The following is a 19020-nucleotide window of genomic DNA, read 5'->3' as shown; positions in this document are numbered from 1 at the left end:
AGCCATTAGAAAATACTGTAGTTGCGTGTTACAAAGTTTGTAGGCAAATAAGAGATATGTTCTGTTACCAAGCGTCACTATTGTGGAAGTTCACTTACCTGTTTTTAGATCAATGTGAATCTCTCTTATTTCCATACAGGTATGACTGGGGGTGCATAGCTCTCAACCATTTGTGTCACAAAGGCGGGTGAAAACACCCGATTTTATTTTTGGCGGGTGAGAGGCCCATTGAAATGAATGGGCATGCAGGAGGCTTGGCGGGTGAGTCAGCTGTTTAGAAGGCGGGTGACACCCGCCAAAAGCGTGTGAGTTGAGAGCTATGGGGGTGCATTAATGAACAGATGCTTTATTTCAAAACTAAAATCAAAACATTATTTATAAGGTCCTTCGGCAGCTCTGATTAACCTTGATTGGGATATTTAATCATACAAGTTACTTTGGTGCAAATACCAATAAAAGAAAATCATCCTCTCACCAATAATGGCAGTGAATGCTTTGCCAAATATCCTAAAAATGGAGAGTTTTCATGGCAGACTTATATGAGGAAGGCGCTCCTTGGCGTCTCTGTGGTGTCCTGTGCTGCAGTGCCCCTGGAGTCGAGTAGTGCACAGTGGGCAGTATTATGAGCAGGCACACAAGATGGCAGCATTATTCGCCAAACAAGGTAACTCTGATGGGATTACCATTAATAGCAGAGGTAATTCCTAAAATACCATCAACATCACACCCCCACCCCCCGACCATTGATGTCTCCAGTGATGTCACTCTGTATCTCATTACAAATCCCTTCTAGGATGTCATGTATCTGCTCATGAGCTTTGCAATGGGGTGACACCTGGTTAAGATGGTCATCACTTCCCATATCCACTGAATTTCAAGCGTTTTGTTGTGATAGACCAGATCATCTTAACTCTCCTTAAATGACCGTGCCTTTCATTGAATTTCAAGGGTTCTGCTATGCTGCATTTTCTTCAGAGGCCACTGGCAACTGGACATGTTGCAGCAATGATTTAAAAAGGGTGAAGGCCACTGGACATGGCCAGTGGTCCCATCCTATCAGCTGAAGCCCATACTACCCTTTTTAGTTGTTAACCAGATCCCACCAGCCCTGGCCTATGTCTATAGCCTGCAGCCTCAGGATCGGCAGAACATAACCTTCGGCCGTGTCGACTATTCATGTTGCTCCAATTACTACATAAGACAGAGGTGTGGGGTTGCCCAGTGTCTACTCTATATGACCTACAACCTTCTCCATTGTACCTGTTGCACCAATTATCAAAGAAGACCCATATCCCCCTTCCTAGCATCTGTGCAGATTAAAAAGCCTATGCCCAAACCCCAGATGTCCATAATCTATTGGTTACCCCAGCACACTTTTCCTCCCCTCCTTTTGTTCCCGAGACATTTATCACACTAACAAGGCATGACTCAATCGACGCTGACATCTATGCAAAAGAATCACTCCTGCCTTAATGCACAGTGTGCTGAGTAGTAATGCAACATATGCCAAATTCTGCAGGAACCAGAAGACGCACACAAATGTAAACCTTTTCTCTGTCCACATTGTAATTCATCATCTGTCCCCCATCTGTTTTTATTGGTTCATCCCACTCTCCTTACTTGTGTATTTCCTCACTGACTCTCACCCATTACATCGTTTCACTCACTGGTTTGTTTGACGCATTTGACGTTACTCTGGGGATGTCATGAGATTCCTGCAGGACTCCCCAATAAGACAAAACATTCTACGATAAATGGGCATCCCAGCTCACCCATTACTACCTCACTGCCCAGGCGGTCCTGTTTTCCCCTCCCCACCTATTGCTTGACATGAATCCATCCATTTACCCCTCCCAAATATGAACTTGAGCCCTTTTCTTTTTTTGTCTTCCCTCTGGATTACTGTGGAAATCGCTTGCAATGGGCAAAAAAAAAGGTGATTTTTATTTCTGAAAAGTTGAAAAAAGGTGATTTTTATTTCTGAAAAGTCTCCCTACCGAAAAGCAGCATGGGAGATATATAAGGATTATATGGCAACCGAGGACATCACTTTTCCTGATGATACCGTCATGCCAGTACATTATCAGCGGGGAGACCGCCGGAAATACCGGCATATCATGACTCCTCCTGCGTGCATGCACCTCCCCTGCCATAAATGGTAATACTGGCACAGTGGTATTACCGGCGTTAGCAGCCATCCACCGGTAGTACAGGGAGATTTGTGCCGGTAACACCAATACCCAAACTGCCGTAATTACGGGCGCTGGAGTTAGCCTCACAGACGAATGCAGTGACACATGGCACATGCCTGTGGAACAATTTGAGCAGTCTGACATGATCAGCAGGGCTGCTGTGACATATTCCCAGATTGCTGCTATAGTGGGCTCAAAGCATTTACTTATAGATCTATCTAGGGTAGAGTTTGCGCAGTCTCACTTGGTCTGATATGCCCTGGTGGCCTTGGTTTATCTAAGCGAGCGTCGGACAGTGTCTATGCCTATGATTCACAAACACCACCGGCTAACTTTGTAGGCGCCTTGCGGTGAAATAACTCTCAGAGTAAGATATAATGGGCCTGGAGAAGCACAGAATAGCTCAGTGAAGTTACTAAGCTGGAATGTGGCTGGGGTGTGTAACAAGCAATATGACCCAGACTGGAAGACCTGACTTCAAGGATTTGGTGTGATCTGCCTACAAGAGACGTGACTGGAAGAGGATGCATGTCTTCATGCATGTTTTGCCGATTGCTGGGTTTTTTCTTCTGCAGTCCATCACTGTGAACCAGGTGCCATCCAAAGGCAGTGCAACTTTAGTGCGTTAAGCAATTTGTATGTGTCAAAAGTTGATCTTGAATGCTAATGACCAGGGAATAGCAATTTATTTTGCCCTGAGCTCTAGTGACCAGTTTACAGTTCTTATTGTGTGTTTCATCCCAAATAGAGTGTCGGCAATCTTTTTGCAACCAATAGTTGGCTAGCAAAATTAATTATTTCCCAATTATGATGGTACCCTTATTATTATGGACGAGTTCAACCTTAAGCTGGGGCAAGGCAAGGAACCAGATAGTGAACGGAAAGATGTAGAAATGGCTTGTGTTATCACTGAACAGAATCTATGTATGACAAAGTGGGATTTACGTGGGCGTCTACTTGACTCATTTATATAACAATTTCCTTTTGTAGAGCTAAATGGAAGATGTGTGGGGGACAATCCCCCCAAAGAGACTTTAGATAAAGGACTAGAGTATCTTTATTAGACTATTGCCTGATCATTTTTTTTTTTTTATAACTACATGGTAGTCATTTCACCATCCATACTAGACCAGAAAGTGTTCAGAACCCTGTTGTCTTGACCTTGGAATTGAAGGTCTCTAACAAATATGATCCTGGACAGCAGGTGGTAGATTCCAAAAAAGCTGGCTCCTTACAGTTGTCTAAATATGAGCTTGCTCTATCTTAGGTAAGGATGATGTAAGCAAATGGAAATCAGCTATATGCTGTCTGTCCAGTTCTCCCAGTCTAGTAATAAAGGCCTATGAGGGTCTGGGAAGTTTAATCTCTTGTGAGTATTGTAAGGCACCAAGTCTGACAACTAAACTACAGATGCATTGGGACACAATGCCCCTTGGTATGATAAGGACTGCCTGAGAACAAAGCAGAACATATTCTATGTGGTAAGGAGTAAAAACATAATCTCAGGCCAATAATATAATTTAAAATTGGCCTACAGAAAACTTTTAAAAGAAAATAAGAATATCTGTATTGAGTCACAATGGCATCAATTGGACAAGCTGGTTAGGGAAAATGATATGAAAGGGTTCTCTTGTTCAGGGTTTTGCGATCGAGATGAAGAGGAATGTGAGCAGATCTCTCTAATGGCATGGGCACAGCATTACAAACAGATTTTGTTTAATGTGGCAGCTGAAGTGTCTCAATTTCCATGAAAGTCTACATTTTCCTCAGGCATTCTAGTTTTCACGCTAGAAGAGGTCTCAAAAGCGATCACTGCTACTAAGATGGGCAAAGCCGTTACAAGGTCAGGCATATTAACATTTTTCCAAGATTGGTGGGTCCCATTCTAGTGTTTGTATTCAATCTGACAGCCCAGGTCCAAGTCTATCAGTCTTCATGGGCAAAGGAGTAAGATTATCCCTGTATATAGTAAGAGGTTGCATAGTGATCCTCATTGCTATCACTTAATTTCGTTCCTGAATACGGCTGATAAGATTTTTGTAAGCAGCTGCCTTGCTCCAAGACTAGAGAACTGGGCTAAAGTGAATAATATATTGCCAATCTACCAAGGCAGATTCTGGAAAGGATATGGGCAACAGATCACTGTTTTGTTCTCAATACAGTGCTTGAGAAGTATTGTAAAACTGAGGTCTTGTGAATGCAGAAGAATTATTTAATGGTGAGACTGAGTGTTCTACCCCTGACGGGGTGTATGGGTTGGTTAGCAAATACTATGCTCTATTATTGTGGATCAGGGGCCACGCAAAACTGGCTACACTTTATGCTGATCTGCAGCCATGTGGTGTACATTAGGAGATAGTGGCATAGGGGCCATTGTATGAACTATAATATTAGAACCACAGAGGAGGCAATGGACTTCTTATTTTATTTTAATGATACTAATGTTTGGATGGGCATATGTGCATTTCTTAAGGCTGTTATTGGGAAACTAGAAAGCCAATTTTAATGTAATGCTATGTATCATTCTATGTGCTATTTATTGTATTGTATGATTTGTTAATGGTGAAAGCTGAATAAAAATGTATTTCTCTCTCCAGAAGGGGAATGGTGCATTGTGGTGAGCAGCTCTTATGAGCCACCTATCAATTGTTGGACCTGAAGTCATCATTCAGTTTTCTCCTGTGGAGAGGCCGATTGATGAGGAAATGATGGCAACTTTCCTCAGAAATGTTTGCAACACTCCAGAAACCACAAAACAGGAAATCAAGTCCTTGAGGTGTTTACATATTAGTTCTTGAAGTATCTGATTGGGTTGGTCACAAGTAACAGAGTTGACACATTTGATGTGATGTATAATTTGGTAATATGTACATCTGCAGCTAGTGGACAAGAATATCACTAGGGAGCTTGCAAGTGCTGCTGACAAGTATGTGCATACTCATGTCCTAAAGAAAGCTCAGGTGAACACATGCAAACAAGAAGAGAAGGTATCCAATCAAAACAAAGCAAAGGTTTACACCCTCCTGATAAGAAAGGTCACAAAAAGGTCAAAAATACCAGTGACATAGCTAGCCAGCTCCCACAGTGAAGAGGGATGACAGTTGTTCTACCAGTGGGGCAACCACAGCCTCAGCACCCAAAGGTTGGTTATGTATTTATTTATTTGTTTTATTTATCGAAATCACAGGCAATCAATGCATTTTTGGCTCAACAATTCTTACAAAATTGAAAATTGAAAGCATTGTAGAGGACAAGACCAGATGTTGCAGGGTAAGGTTGAAACATAAAGCAGGGAAGATGACAGGACAGAATGACATAGGAACGAGATGGTGGAGGAACTGCTGAATTAAGCATAGAGGGGTCATGGCAAATTATTGTAGGATTTCCATGAGGGTAGGGAGAGAGGGTGATGGATTAACATAGAGTGCTAGGAAAAAGGTTCTTCTGAAAGGAAGAGGGCTTTGCAAGTGAGTTTAAATAGAAGTAGAGTTGCAGTTGGAGAGAGGGAGTGAGGAGAGGGAGATAGCAGAAATGAGAGGGAGAGCAGGGCCCTGGGTAGTGGCAAGGAGGTGAGCTGAGGATGATTGTAACGAGCCAGGGGAGAATAGAGAGTGAAATGAACAGATATGTAGTGTAGGGCAAGTTCATGGATACTTTTGAAGATGATGAGAAGAACGTTTCACTTAGGTCTTTGTTTCATACATAGCCAGCCAATCTGGTGATGGTCATAGGATGTAGAGGGAACGCGAGAAAGGTTGAAAAATGTGCAGGTCCCAAAGTTGAGGACATTGCCCAGATGTGAAAAAGCATAGTTGGGAAGGTCGCACAGGGAGCTTGAACTTTCCATTTGATGATGTGACACATATAAAGGGAGATCCATCCTGCAATGGTAGACCCAAACAGGCCATAGTCAGTGCTGGTCTCATGGAAAAAGCCATAGCCAGTGTGGGCATCTTAGAAGATGAATTCCCATTAGGCCAGGGTGAGGTTGAAAGTTACTGGATCCTCAGAGGAGCTCCCAGTACCCTGGAATATTCTGATATTTTTGTAGTGCATCTTCATTAATGGAAACAAAGCTCATGCACCGGGTCATAAAGCTGCAAGTGTTACCAATGTTTGAGGACAGTGGTTACAAGAACAGCAAACCATGCAAGGTCCATACTGGTTAGAAGGGTTAACAGCTTCAGCGTATGCCCAGTGGCAATGGTGGAGTTAAGCTGGAGAGGTAAGTCCTCTCAGCTCTGTTTTGCTGTGAAAGACTACAATTTCATTTGACTGTGTGTTCTTCCTGAACAAGACATAATCGCAGAGGTCACTAGATCTGGGGCCATTCAAACAGCAAGCGAAGCAACACTTTTGGATGACCCAGTAACACGAAGTCCAGATGAAAAGTTCACATGGGTGCCTTCTCCTGCCAGAAGTAATCTAGTATCTACTTAGTGTCTACTGTGGTGGCACCATATTTAGTGATCTTAGGGTTGCCTAACAGAACCTAAGGTGGAGGACACAGTAGTTCCAGACATCAAGGACCTGCTAAAACTGAGTGAATTGTAATCAGATGGAGGTCCAAATCAGAACTGCTTTTGCAGGGTGCAAAAGGACTGCCCACGCCTAGTTTATCTGCATGAGTAGGCAGAGAAAAATGGTGAGGCAGAATCTCCTGGGATGTTGATGGTGTACTGATTGAAGGTTTCCCTATATAGTGAGCAAAATAATTCTAGTACAGGTGCCACCCAGAAGATGATTTTTCCCCAATGCTATAGTAGGTGGCTTAAGGACTTGGCTCATGATATACTTTTTGCAGGTCACTTAGGAGTGACCAGGGCAGCTGGCAGGCTGTCTGCACATTTCTACTGGCCTCAGTTAGGTTTAAAATAAAGTAATTTGTCCAGTCATGCCATATAGTCCACGCATCTGGTAAGTTAGTTAGTGCAACAAAGACACCATTAATTCAATTATCAGTGCTTGTGCTGTCTTTCAAGAAATGTGCCACAGACATTGAGGGTCCTTTGGATCCACACACCACCTCAGGAAGTCTTTATATCTTTGCCATGGTAGTTAATTCCACCCTTACCCTGAATAAGTACTCTCGAGGAGCATAATGCACATTTGTTGAAAGGGGCCTAATTGGATAGTCTCTCATGTGGGGTTCACTGAAGAGATAATTTCTGACAGTGTCTCCAAATTCATATCATTATATGTGAAGGGCATTTGGGAGGAGTGCGGACCAACTTACTAAGTTATCTACTGCTTTACACCCACAACCCAATGTAAAGTTTTGACAAGACTCTGAATGGCATGATAGGTGACTTGGAGGAGCACCTGAGGAGGAAATGGGATATTTTCCATCCATGCCTCTGGTTTGATTTTTGGGGGGTTTATAGAGCATAATTTGGTCCAGTGTCTTTCAGCTCCTGGTTAGTCATCCTGTCGCATAAATATAGTACTTGATTTATGGGAGCCTAACCCTTGAAGTCCTTCCCACAACACAGTGGACTATATTCTTAGAAGCAGATCTAAAATGGCCAAGTACAAAGAACATAGTACAAAGAATAACACACACTGGTATGATTAGTAGCCACAGTGAAAGAGTACATTCCAGGGCAGATTGTCTTGATTATGGCACCTGTCTATTCCAGGGCCCTTCAAGATAAGTGAACTGGGACTTATGTGGTTCTAGAGAAGATAAGTGAGGATAGCTACCTCATTGATACAAGGCTCTGAGGCAGACACACATGTGCTTTCATGAAATCCTGCTGAAACCTCATTACAGCAGGGATAACTTGGTGTTGGCTCTTGTGACTGTCCATGAGAGTAAGGAGGAGACATATCCCTTTGCAGACTTGCTTAGATGGATCCCTGGAATGGGTTAAGAGCACCAAGACAGATGTTCACTTATACCTTGTGCAGATGAGATGATTGACAGATTAGGTGCTGACAAGTGCATGAGTACCTTTTACTTTACAACCAGGTACTGTCTCTTCACACTAACTGATAGAGTTAAAGCGAGGTTTGAATTTTCACCATCAGAGGGGCACTACCAGTTCTCTTGTATGCCCGTTGGGCTAAGGAATGCTGCTGCCACCTTTCAGAGGATAGAAAATCAAGTAATTTCTGGGTTCTGCTTTAGGGATTTCAGCGTTGCCTATTTAGATTAAATTGTTGTCTTTAGCCATACATGGCAAGAGCATCTATCCCACCTAGAACAGGTGTTCTGAGCAATGAAGAAGCCTGACCTGACTATCAAGTCTTCTAAGTTTCAGATAATACAGGGAACTGTGACTTATTTGGGAAACCAAGTAAGTGGGATTAAACAGCCGCTCCAGGCCAAAGTCCAAGTGGTGATGGATTTAGACCCCCAAACCATGCAGATACAGTTTAGAGCCATCTTTGGACTCACTGGGAACTATAGACCTTTAATTAAGGAGAATGGGATCATTGCCCTGACATTTGAAAAGTTCCCAAAGAATATTAGTTGAATATGATGACTAATATTAATGAGGGTGCTACAATGTTTCTGATGTCCCTGGATTTATCAGCTGTGTTTGATTTAGTGGACAATCCCCCTCCTCATGACCAGACTACAGGAGGTGTCTAATTTTAGTGGTCAAGCAAGGGACTGGATGCAGTAATTTTTAGGTACCAGGACGATGCGGGGTTGCAATAAGCAAGTGGGAACAGACCCCGTTCCTCTCAGCCACAGTGTCCCTCAAGGTGCCTCCTAATCCCAGCTCTTATACAACATTTTCACGGCTCCATTCTTTCACATGCTAGAGGAGAAAAAGATCTGCTTTTCAAATTATGCGGACAATTCGCATTGCTTCATCCCCCTGTCAGGCAGCTATGAGAAAGACTCCCGAGCAGTATCAGAAATCTATGGTATAATACAGGAGTGGATGGACAGTAGTGGGCTGGCATTGAACCATTGAAAGCCCGAATTTAAGATTGTTAGTACCAGGCACAGACTCTCAAAGCTTGCTGCAGATTATGAATCCTTACGCACTGTGAATCATGACATTCCCACAAAAGGGAAATAAAAATACAAGGAGTATGTCTGCCCAGGTCAATAGTCTTGTCTCTGCTTCGAGCTTATTCTAATAGGCTTCTCTCGTATATTCTCCTATTTCGGTCCCAAAAGGGATGTGAAACGATTGCTCGAGCCATCATCTCTTCAAAAATTGATTATTGGGGGTCTCTTCTTGTAGGGGTGGGAAAAGCAAAACTCGCTAAACTTCAAGTCATACATAACAGCACTATTAGAGCGATCATGGGGATGCAAAAGTATGCACATGTGTCTGAGGTGCGAAGATGCCTGCATTGGCTTCCCATTGGTGAGAGAATAGATTTTAGGTTACTTACCATAACATATACATCCATGACAGGGCTCTTCCCTGGCTACATCGCTTGTTAATTGAAAAATAAACCGGAGGTACGATCCCTCTGCTCAAACAGTGTGAAACTGCTGCAAACATCGAAAACCTCACTTGAACTGGTCAGAAAGCGGGCTTTCTGGGAGGCGGCACATGCAAAATGGAATGTATTGCCAATAGAGCTGAAAAACAGCCCGTCTTTGGAAGGATTTAAGAAACAACTTAAAACATATCTGTTTAAATAATTGGGGGTGGCCAGTCTCTTGTCCCCCCCCCAAACCCTGACTTCTCCTGTCCTCTGTTTTCGGCACCCTTATGCCTCTGGGACACCTTGGTAGAGCCTTACAAATAAGCTAAAGTAAAGAAAGGTCACCTAGACTTCTGCCTGGCAAACCACTTCTTAAAATGTAAAATATGGTTTGTTCAGGGCCCCTGGTAAAGATCCCAGATTCAGGGCAAGAATACATTATTTTTGGCATTACATTGTTAGGTCGCACTTTATGATCGAAATTACGACAGAACTCTGGTGGATGAAGGCCATGCTGGGAGAGAATCTCAGGTTTCAAATTTGGGGCATATGCCTACAGGGGCTAAGTATGCATGTCCATGTCCTCAGCTGGTATATTCACCTTGAGGATAAACCTGACCTTAAGAAGTGTAGTGCTTGCACTTTTTGGCTGTGGTCATGTGAAAGAATGCCATTGGATGCAAGTGGGAAGCACCTAGCTTTGTTATTTTCATTGTAATAAGAGGATGTGGGAAGATCTGTTTATGAAAGGACTGCTAACCAGTACACCTTTCCTAAAAGCTCCTTTCCATCCATGTACCTTAGCTGTACCAGTCTCCTTACATTGGCTGCTTCTGCTCTTTAGTGACATTGGGAAGGTTCAAATATCACACATGAATTTCTGGCATCTGTTGGATACAATGTCACCACAGTCAAATGTAGCATTTTACCTTCTGAACCACTGATCTAAATTATAAAAATGGGTTGCCTTACTAACGAAAATGCAATATCTAAAATCAAGCCACCATGCATGGCTGTTTTATGCTGAAAATAATGAGAGCTACAACAATTTGGTATCATGCAAGTGTCAACCCTATGAGCCAAGGCCCAGCTCTATCAGGGCAACTTGTATTAATGTCTAAGCTGCCTGTCTTCACTACTGCCAGTGAGACAATAGCCAGGATCCTGTCCCTACTGTTCTCTCGGTAGGAAGAGTAACATCACCCATCAACACCCAGGATTTCTTACCAAGAAGTCTCATGGGAGTCAGTGCTTCAACAGCAGCACTGACATGACACAGCCAGCTTCTCACCAGGTTGTGCACTCAAGAGCATGTTAAAGAGGAAGAGTTATAGTAGCCATGGAGCTATGGTAGGCCTGAAGAGGGGTCCCACTATCCTAGTTTTGTGTCTTGGCTCTCTTCCTTCCTGTCCCATCCATTTCCTGCAGGACAAGGCCCCCTGGGTGTGTGTCAGATGGCAAGGGACACTAGTTACCACATCAATGATTTTACCCCTTACAGCATGCTTTCTGTCTTCCAATCCATTGTGATATTTTACTTTTATAAGAAAAAGGGTCTCCGAGTCCTTTCTTGATTTGTATTTGTACATCGGGAAGAATAAGACCTCAGCTAGGAGTGTAGTCCATTTCAGAGTCGTCTGACAAAGAGATGAGGATAGAAGGTATCAAAAGCAGAAGAGAGCTCTGCACCTAAACATCCCATGGGAACAGAGGGTGTGAACTTTGGTGGTCCAAGACCTCAGCCACTTACTGCTTTGGGACCAGGATTGTTACTGGAGTTGAAGGAACTCCTATAGCCAAACTCACTGGACTGTGAATGCAGAGCAGGAATGCCTCACCAGCCTGCCCCTGGAGTGGGACTCACAGATGCCTAGAATTAGAATCCCAGAAGCAGCTGGAATCCTGTTCTTGCATCCCAAGGCACCTCAAGCCATTTTAGATTCTTTGAGCTTTCACTGGACGCATGGTGCTGCTTTTGGCACTCTGAGCAAACCTGGAACAATTTGATGTACATCAAACCACCCAACCACTGGTTTGACTCATTGCCGCCATCTCAAGCAACACAAACCACAGAGCTGACCATCTATGGAGTAATCAACTTGAGCACCCACTCAACCTGATGGAAGCCAAAAACCTCACCATTGTGGTGACCCAACATAAGTAAATATCTCACTGCTGACTCAAACATTGCTCTAACACTTTGGGAGCTTTCTCCATTGAACAGACTCAACAGTGGCTGCCAGTGTGATTCCATCAACTTGAACCATCTCCACATTAGCGTGAACACAGCTAAACTGCCAGGAAGTGTGTTGGTATTAACCCCAACACAATAATAAGATATTGCAAAGAGGTTTTTCCTCTGGTCAACTTTCTAGGATCATACTGACTCTTAAGCCCATGTTTCTAACTTCTTCTTAAAGATGGGCCTAATTATAAGTTGCCTTATGTGGTATTGTCGTGCCGGTATTAACGTTTACAGGCACGTTACTGCATCGGGCAACTATGAGTTTGCCAGTAAGATGGTCGGAATAACCTCCAGCTAAAAGTTGGAGGTCATTCCACAACCCTACCAGCAAAAATACCCAGTATTGCAGGCCCCAGTAATACTGGTGCCTGTATTACCAGCAAATCCCCCATGGGCTCACATGGGACTCCATGAATGGGGATTTACACCATCACTGTGACACTCAGAATCATGTGGACATTTCACTGGACTCAGTGCCGGTAACAGCAATAGATTTTGCCAGTATCCTGGCCGATTTACCACCAGGATACTGGCAAACTTGTAATGAGGCCCTAGACTCTTTGAACAGTGATGTTGTTGCACCTTCTTACTGAACACCATTGCTCATGTCTCTGTTCTCTTTTAAAGTGAGGAATTTGTGTTTCAGATTTTAGTTGGTCATCGACATTTGCATTGTTCCATTAAAAGTCTATAGAACCTTGGTTGGACATTCTTTTATTTTGGGCTATTGAACTTAAGTTGTTTGGGTTCCCACTGCTTTCACCACACCCCCTCCCTAAGAGTATAGCCTGCCCATGGCCCATGTTACTACTCAAGGGAAATAAAGTAAGCCTGTCAGGCTGTGTCAGTTTTAGCCTTATTGATTGGGATCATTGCTGGTTTCGTAATGTGTTGCTAAGTAAGCAGTTTAGCTACTACACATCCCTGTATTCCTGCAGAGCAGTAGTAATTCAGTCACAGTGACATCACAGCTTATGCCCTAAGATATCTCTGCTTCCTGTCACCCTCAGGAAATCTACATAAGTGCTATATCAACAGATACATTATTATGCTCCCCATTGGACACTGTTCAAGGAAAAGTGTTTTCTTCAGAGTAGAGGATAATTCCTATCATAGCCAGAAAGGTGTCATCTCTTATGTGTCAATGGCCTCTTGGATCAATACTGTCCCTCATGCCCCTCTCCAGATGAGAGGCATATAGGGATGCCTAGCGGATCAATGGTACCAAATATCCATTGATTTGATGGAATGGGTCTATCTGTCAAGGAATCACTGAACTGGTGGTAACAAGCAGAGACTCAGAAACAAGGTGTTCCATTTTGTAAGCCTTCTCCAGTTCAAACAATCCTTACAGATTCTTCAGTGGAGAGCTGAAGGACCAACAAGTTCACTCTCATCTCATGACACCGACACTATGGTAATACATATGTCATAAACATGCTAAAACACAGAGCTGTACATCTGTCCCTAAAAGTGTTTCCTCCATCTCTGTAGATACCATGCTCTATTCTGATATAAGTGGACAACACAACAACTATGTTGTACCTCAAAAACAGGGAGGAACGAAACTGGGAGGAACAGGGTCCAGAGTCCTGTCTATGGAAGCATAGAGGATTTGGCACTTGCTTCTGGCCTGAAACCTAACAATCACAGCAGTTCACCACCCAGAAGACAAGATCATGTAAGCAGATTTTCTAGGCAGGTCCTTTTAAAAAGATCTCCAAAGGGTCTTAAACAAAGATGGTGTAAGAGCTATCATCCAAAAATGGTGATAGCCACAGCAAAATTGCCTTCCGGAATAGACCTCTATATGTCCAGTACCAAGGTCCAGGGCAATGTCCTTTCTATGAACTGGCCAGGCATTATTTGTGTGGTTCCCCCAATTCAAATATTTCTGACGGCGATTGTCAAACTCAAATAATCCAGAACAAAGAGGATACTGATAGAGCCAGGCTGACATAATCAGTTTTGGTATTCATAACTAATGCACCTGTCTATTTCACCTGAATGGGCCCGTATATACAGACCACATCTCCTGACAAAAAAGAACAGCAGTGTATGCCATCACAACCTCCAATAATTGGCCTGAGAGCTTGGCCCCTCTGCACTTGCAATACATTCACTTCAATCTACCAAATTACTGCATGCAGGTCTTGTGACCCTCCACATGAACATTGTACACCTTTGAGTCGATGAGATTCTTCTTGTGGTCTGAAATCAGGGGATACAATCCAATGATGTGTTGCAAGAACATGGTCCTTCCTTAACTTTTGTATACGGCTAAATCTGGTCAGCAATGTACTCCATATAGGCCTGCCTGTCACATATAGTAGCAAACAGTAAAAGTGCTTCAGATGCATCTTTCATCAATGTTCTGATGAACAACCACTTTTTGGTCGGGATTAGGACTACATACCCCCATTTTGAAACCCTCTCTTCCCTGGGAAATGCATTTTGTCCTGTGTTAGCTCATGGGGACCCCTTTCCAGCCAATGCACAGGGCTGATTGACAACACCTTACCTGGAAGTTGGCGGTATGAATAGCTATTACATCTGCATGCATACTCCTTATCCAGGCCCTATGCACAAATTAATCTTACACAGTATTTCAATACGACAAACTAATTCTGACAACTCAACCCTCTTCACTTCTTAAGGTCATCTGCAATTGTAGTGTGAACCATTCTTTCCCCCATGATGTCTTTTTGTTCACCCTAGAGGAAATGTTGTTACACACACAGGAAGTGAAAATGACCCTAAAATACTACCTGGATTTTACTTAGACAATCCAAGCATCTGATTTTGGATAATGGGACACAGGTCTCTCTGTTTCTAAACATTTTGTCTCCAGATAGCTAGTATCCTGTACATGCTATGTTATAAGAAAGCCAACACACCTTTACCTGGAAAACCCAGAACCAATTCAGCTAGAGGTAAAGCCTCTTTTGCAACCCTTATGATAAATGTTCAGATTTTGAGTCCATCTGCCAGAAGGTGCTTTTTTAATTTTGCTTAAAGGTTTACGTGTGCAAAGCTTCCTTCACCGATTTTGCCTGGGGATCTTCCTATTAACCCGACAATACAACATTGTGTATTGTCGATGAGATTCTTCGCATCTATAGCAATGCTTACTACTATGGATCCAGTGTTATCTTTGTTGGAAGTTCCACACATGCTGGCCTCTGAATTAACAATCCCAATTCCTTAACACTCCACCCATGTGACTTTTACAAGTTAATAGTAAAAAAGGCACTTGAAAAATTAAGAAATATTTCCTAAAAGCTTCTTCATAATCTGGGATTGATCTGAAAGGAGCCAGTTCTATGCCTACACCGACTCCTGGGATGGCAGTTCACTCATCTATCCCAGTAGAATAAGAAAATAGTCAAGAAGGCATGGTGGACACTTACAGCTGTATGCCAATTTGGAGCAAAAAGTTGTGCTAGGCCAGGAAGAAAAACTGCATGTAGTTCTGTAGAAACAGACACAGAATACGTCAAAAGAAAGTACACAATCTCCAGGGTAACTGGACTTCAGACAATTACTTAATGGGCTTAATTGGACTTCATTGCATGTTTTTATTATATATATTTTTTTCTAAATGTAAAGACATGTTTGTAACAGATTTTTTGTGATAGGGTTGTTGCATGCCAAAGGATTAAAATAAATAGACTTGAATAACATAGATCTTCTATCATTGCAGGTTTTTAGTAATACACAACACGCTGATAATGATAGAATTGTAGCTTCACAGTTAGAAGCTTCATCTATCACTTCCCTCTATGTGGTATTATAATCCTTAGTCTGTCTCTAATATAGCATCAGAAGAGAGACACAAGCAATGTTGACAATGGACAATGCAAGGAAAAGTAACATGCATTTGAGGTTAGAATTGGGTAATAATTTTAGGACAGTCAGGGATCGGGAAGATGCATCTTCTGTTTGAAGACCAGAAAAGTGAGGGAAATTTCAGATGCGTCCCTAATATGTGTTACTTAAGTGATCAATGTAGTTGAGCTGTTTGAGGGAGTGGCCTCCCAGTGTGAGAGTGACTTAATAAAAGAGCCTAAAAGAAACAATGACATGCTTGCAGGAACTTAGAATTTAAAAAAAAAAACAGGGAAAGAAAAGGAAACTGGTACAGACACTCAAAGCAAAAAAGAGAATAAAATAAGCTCTAACACATTTTGTGAACATTAAATATGGCCATTGAATTGCTAAATTCCATCCTGAGACAAGATTCAAGCTCTAACTTGAAAAGCAAAGAGTCTCCACCAAAGACGAAAAGGAATGATAAGCACATCATATCTGGCACTGTAACAGTCATTTGAATACTAACCTATTTTGGAAAGAAGGTGGATAATCCATCTATGGTAGGTGTGGCAAAAATATACGTGGCAATTATTAATTCACTGGATAATGTAGCAAGGTCTGATATTTAATCTTGGAACAGGCATTGTTGTGGTACAATTGAACCTCTGATTTAGCCAACTGTATGTAAAGCACAATCAATGGATTAGGACTGTTGTTCTGCTTCACTTACAACCAAATCAGCTGTTTTGCTTCTTTGCCACCCCAGGCCTCACATAATGTAGTACTAGACTCCATTTTACCAGATAGAAATGCTACTCTTTCAAAATTGCTCTAAACTGTTAGCGTTGCTGTTTGAGATACCTTGCTTAAGAATGGTAACTCCAAAGAAAAATTAGCAGGTTGGGTTTGTCAATCAAACTAGACTGGATATAGTAGTGTTACAAATTGGATGGATATTAGTGTATTATTTGATCTTGCAGGGGATGGAAGCCTTTATGTTTATTCAGTGTTTAAGCACCAGTTACAGAAGGCATACCTCAGTAAATCTTAGGAGCTAGTATGAATTATGAGCCTAAAAGTAATAGGCAAATAAGCAAGAGTCAATTATCACCAGTTAGAGATCTGCAAATTAGTTTGTCTTTAGATGAAAATAGAGCAAAAAGGGTAAGAGTTCACAGTACCTCAACAGATTCCAATTTTAAATTAGGTCTAGTCTTGCTATGGCTACAGAATCCACCAAGTGCCACTATAGGCTAGTTTCATCTTTAACTAATGTACTGTGCTGCTTCAGTCATGGAATTCCAGGGGTCATAATCATTTTTGGCTGAGCTGACTTCTTTCCCAAAATTGTCAGAATTTTAAGATACTACTCTTATAGAAAGTATGGCTGCCAGAATTTCCCTTAATGGATGGCTGTTCGGTGTATTTAGAGAATCGTCAGAAGTGCCCTAGTGGCATACTTATAGTGAGCATCTCATAGCTTTGAGCGAAGAGTTAGTGGCAAATATAGAAATGGCAGAATTAATGTGATGGCCTGCAGACACCAAAACATTCCTGCGTTGGACATTTTGGTATACATGAGACCATGACAATGGTAACGTTGTGTGGTATAAGTCAACTTAACATATCATAACATAAGATACATGATTGGATACTGATAAATGTGTGTTTTAATCCATGACATATCAATGAAGTAGGATTTTTGGATTCAAACTAATATCTTTTTGTCATAGTATCAAACGTTAGGGTCAGACATATTATATTGGCCCGAGATCTAAATTGCACCTGTCTCACTCAGGTTAAGGTGGCTTCATATTCTGAAAGTTTCCGGCAATTCCAGATCAAGGGACCATGCCTCAAAAGGCTATAATTGGTTTGAACTGATGAAAGCATGGGGGCTTTTAATGGTAAATGGGAATATTTTACGGGTCAATACTCATGCACAGATTTGGCATTGATGTTGCTTCAGTTCTACCATTGATTATAACTTTATAACTTTGTAACATTTATTTCAAAAAAGTGTTTATCTCTGAATATTAGTGAGCCAGAATAACATGATCATGCCTGTCTTGTTTTAAAAATAGATCTGGAATGTAGGAAGTTAGCTTATATGATGAGTTGTCTGAGTTGTTTGATAATCAACCAGCACCAAGAATATTTTTTTGTGTGCTTTGTATGAGAATGATTCCAGATGCTCCCCCCCCCCCTCCTGGGAGGTTGGGATGTGGTACTCTACTCAGTGTTCATGAATATTAATAAAGATCCCAGAATGAAATATGATTAATTACCAGCTTCTAAATACAGTTCTTAATCCTGGGTATATTCATTTTATTCACAAACAACCCTGCCGCCTCACCTCAATCAATCAGGGTTCTCATTCACTATATCAAAGTCAGACAAAACACACTAAAACGTGCTCACTATCTCCAAAGAGGTCTTGAAAAAGAATTGACTTCAGCTTCCGCTGTGTTGGGTCCTTGGAGCAACACTGTCTGTGACCTTGTGGGGAAAATTATCTCTGTTTATCTTCTGATGAGGAGGCTGTCTAGCTGTCAGTTCTCCACTTGTGTTTATCTGTTGGAATGGCTACAGAAATGAAATCTAGGCACACTGCCTTTCTGTTATTGTGAGGAATTTGTCCAAAGCAAAAACTTTACATACTATATTGTCTATATATTTAGGAAAATATTATACCTGCAAGGAGAGTTGTCTCGCCTATGTTTATAAAGTGCTCTGGGATACTGAGCATGGGCAAAGATATTCAATATGTATGACTAAACTGAAGATTCCCAAGATGAAGAACTGGATTTACAAGTCAGTAACTATTCCTTACTGTTAGTGGACTTTTACAATAAAACATTTCCTTCACCACCACAAAGATAACATCCAACAAGCTGAACATTTTGAATATCCATATCAGCCTTAATACGAAATTTCTTTTAATCATCCAAGGACAAATTAGCCAAAAACATGGTTCGCGGGGACAGGTCATGAAGGTTGGCAATGGAAAATTAAGTTGAACAAGGATGAAACTGTGAAGGGGCCACAACATGTATGATGACCTCAGGGTTAAGTTCAGTGCAATGAAAATGAAACATATCAGCCAACATGCAGCTGACAACGGTGAAGTGGGATCTAAGCGGAAGAAGGGGTATTAATCAAGGAATGTACTGTGACACACTGACAAAGTAAAACTTGTTGGGGTGGTGCCATCAGTCAGTGTATGTTGCTTGGTTGGTGGCCAGTGTAGAGGAAGATGTAGATGCAAGGATGACATCAATTTATGAGGCAGGGAGAAGTGTATACTGGGTAGGAACAGATCTGAGTTCATAGTGTAAGACCTTTCTCAAGGGCATGCTGTCCTTGTTTGCT

At 41.9% G+C, this 19020-nt stretch overlaps 1 protein-coding gene across 1 annotated transcript in view; it reads right to left on the bottom strand.

Annotated features, from left to right (window-relative positions):
* LOC138453170 (cysteine-rich venom protein-like) overlaps positions 1–19020 on the bottom strand; it is a 635825-nt gene that overhangs the window by 403279 nt on the left and 213526 nt on the right. The gene's annotated exons all lie outside the window — the stretch shown is intronic.

This window comes from Ambystoma mexicanum, chromosome 4p (assembly GCF_040938575.1).
Source record: "Ambystoma mexicanum isolate Mex_15411 chromosome 4p, UKY_AmexF1_1, whole genome shotgun sequence".
Taxonomy (NCBI): Eukaryota; Metazoa; Chordata; class Amphibia; order Caudata; family Ambystomatidae; genus Ambystoma; species Ambystoma mexicanum.
This window is presented reverse-complemented; position numbering and strand designations above follow the sequence as displayed.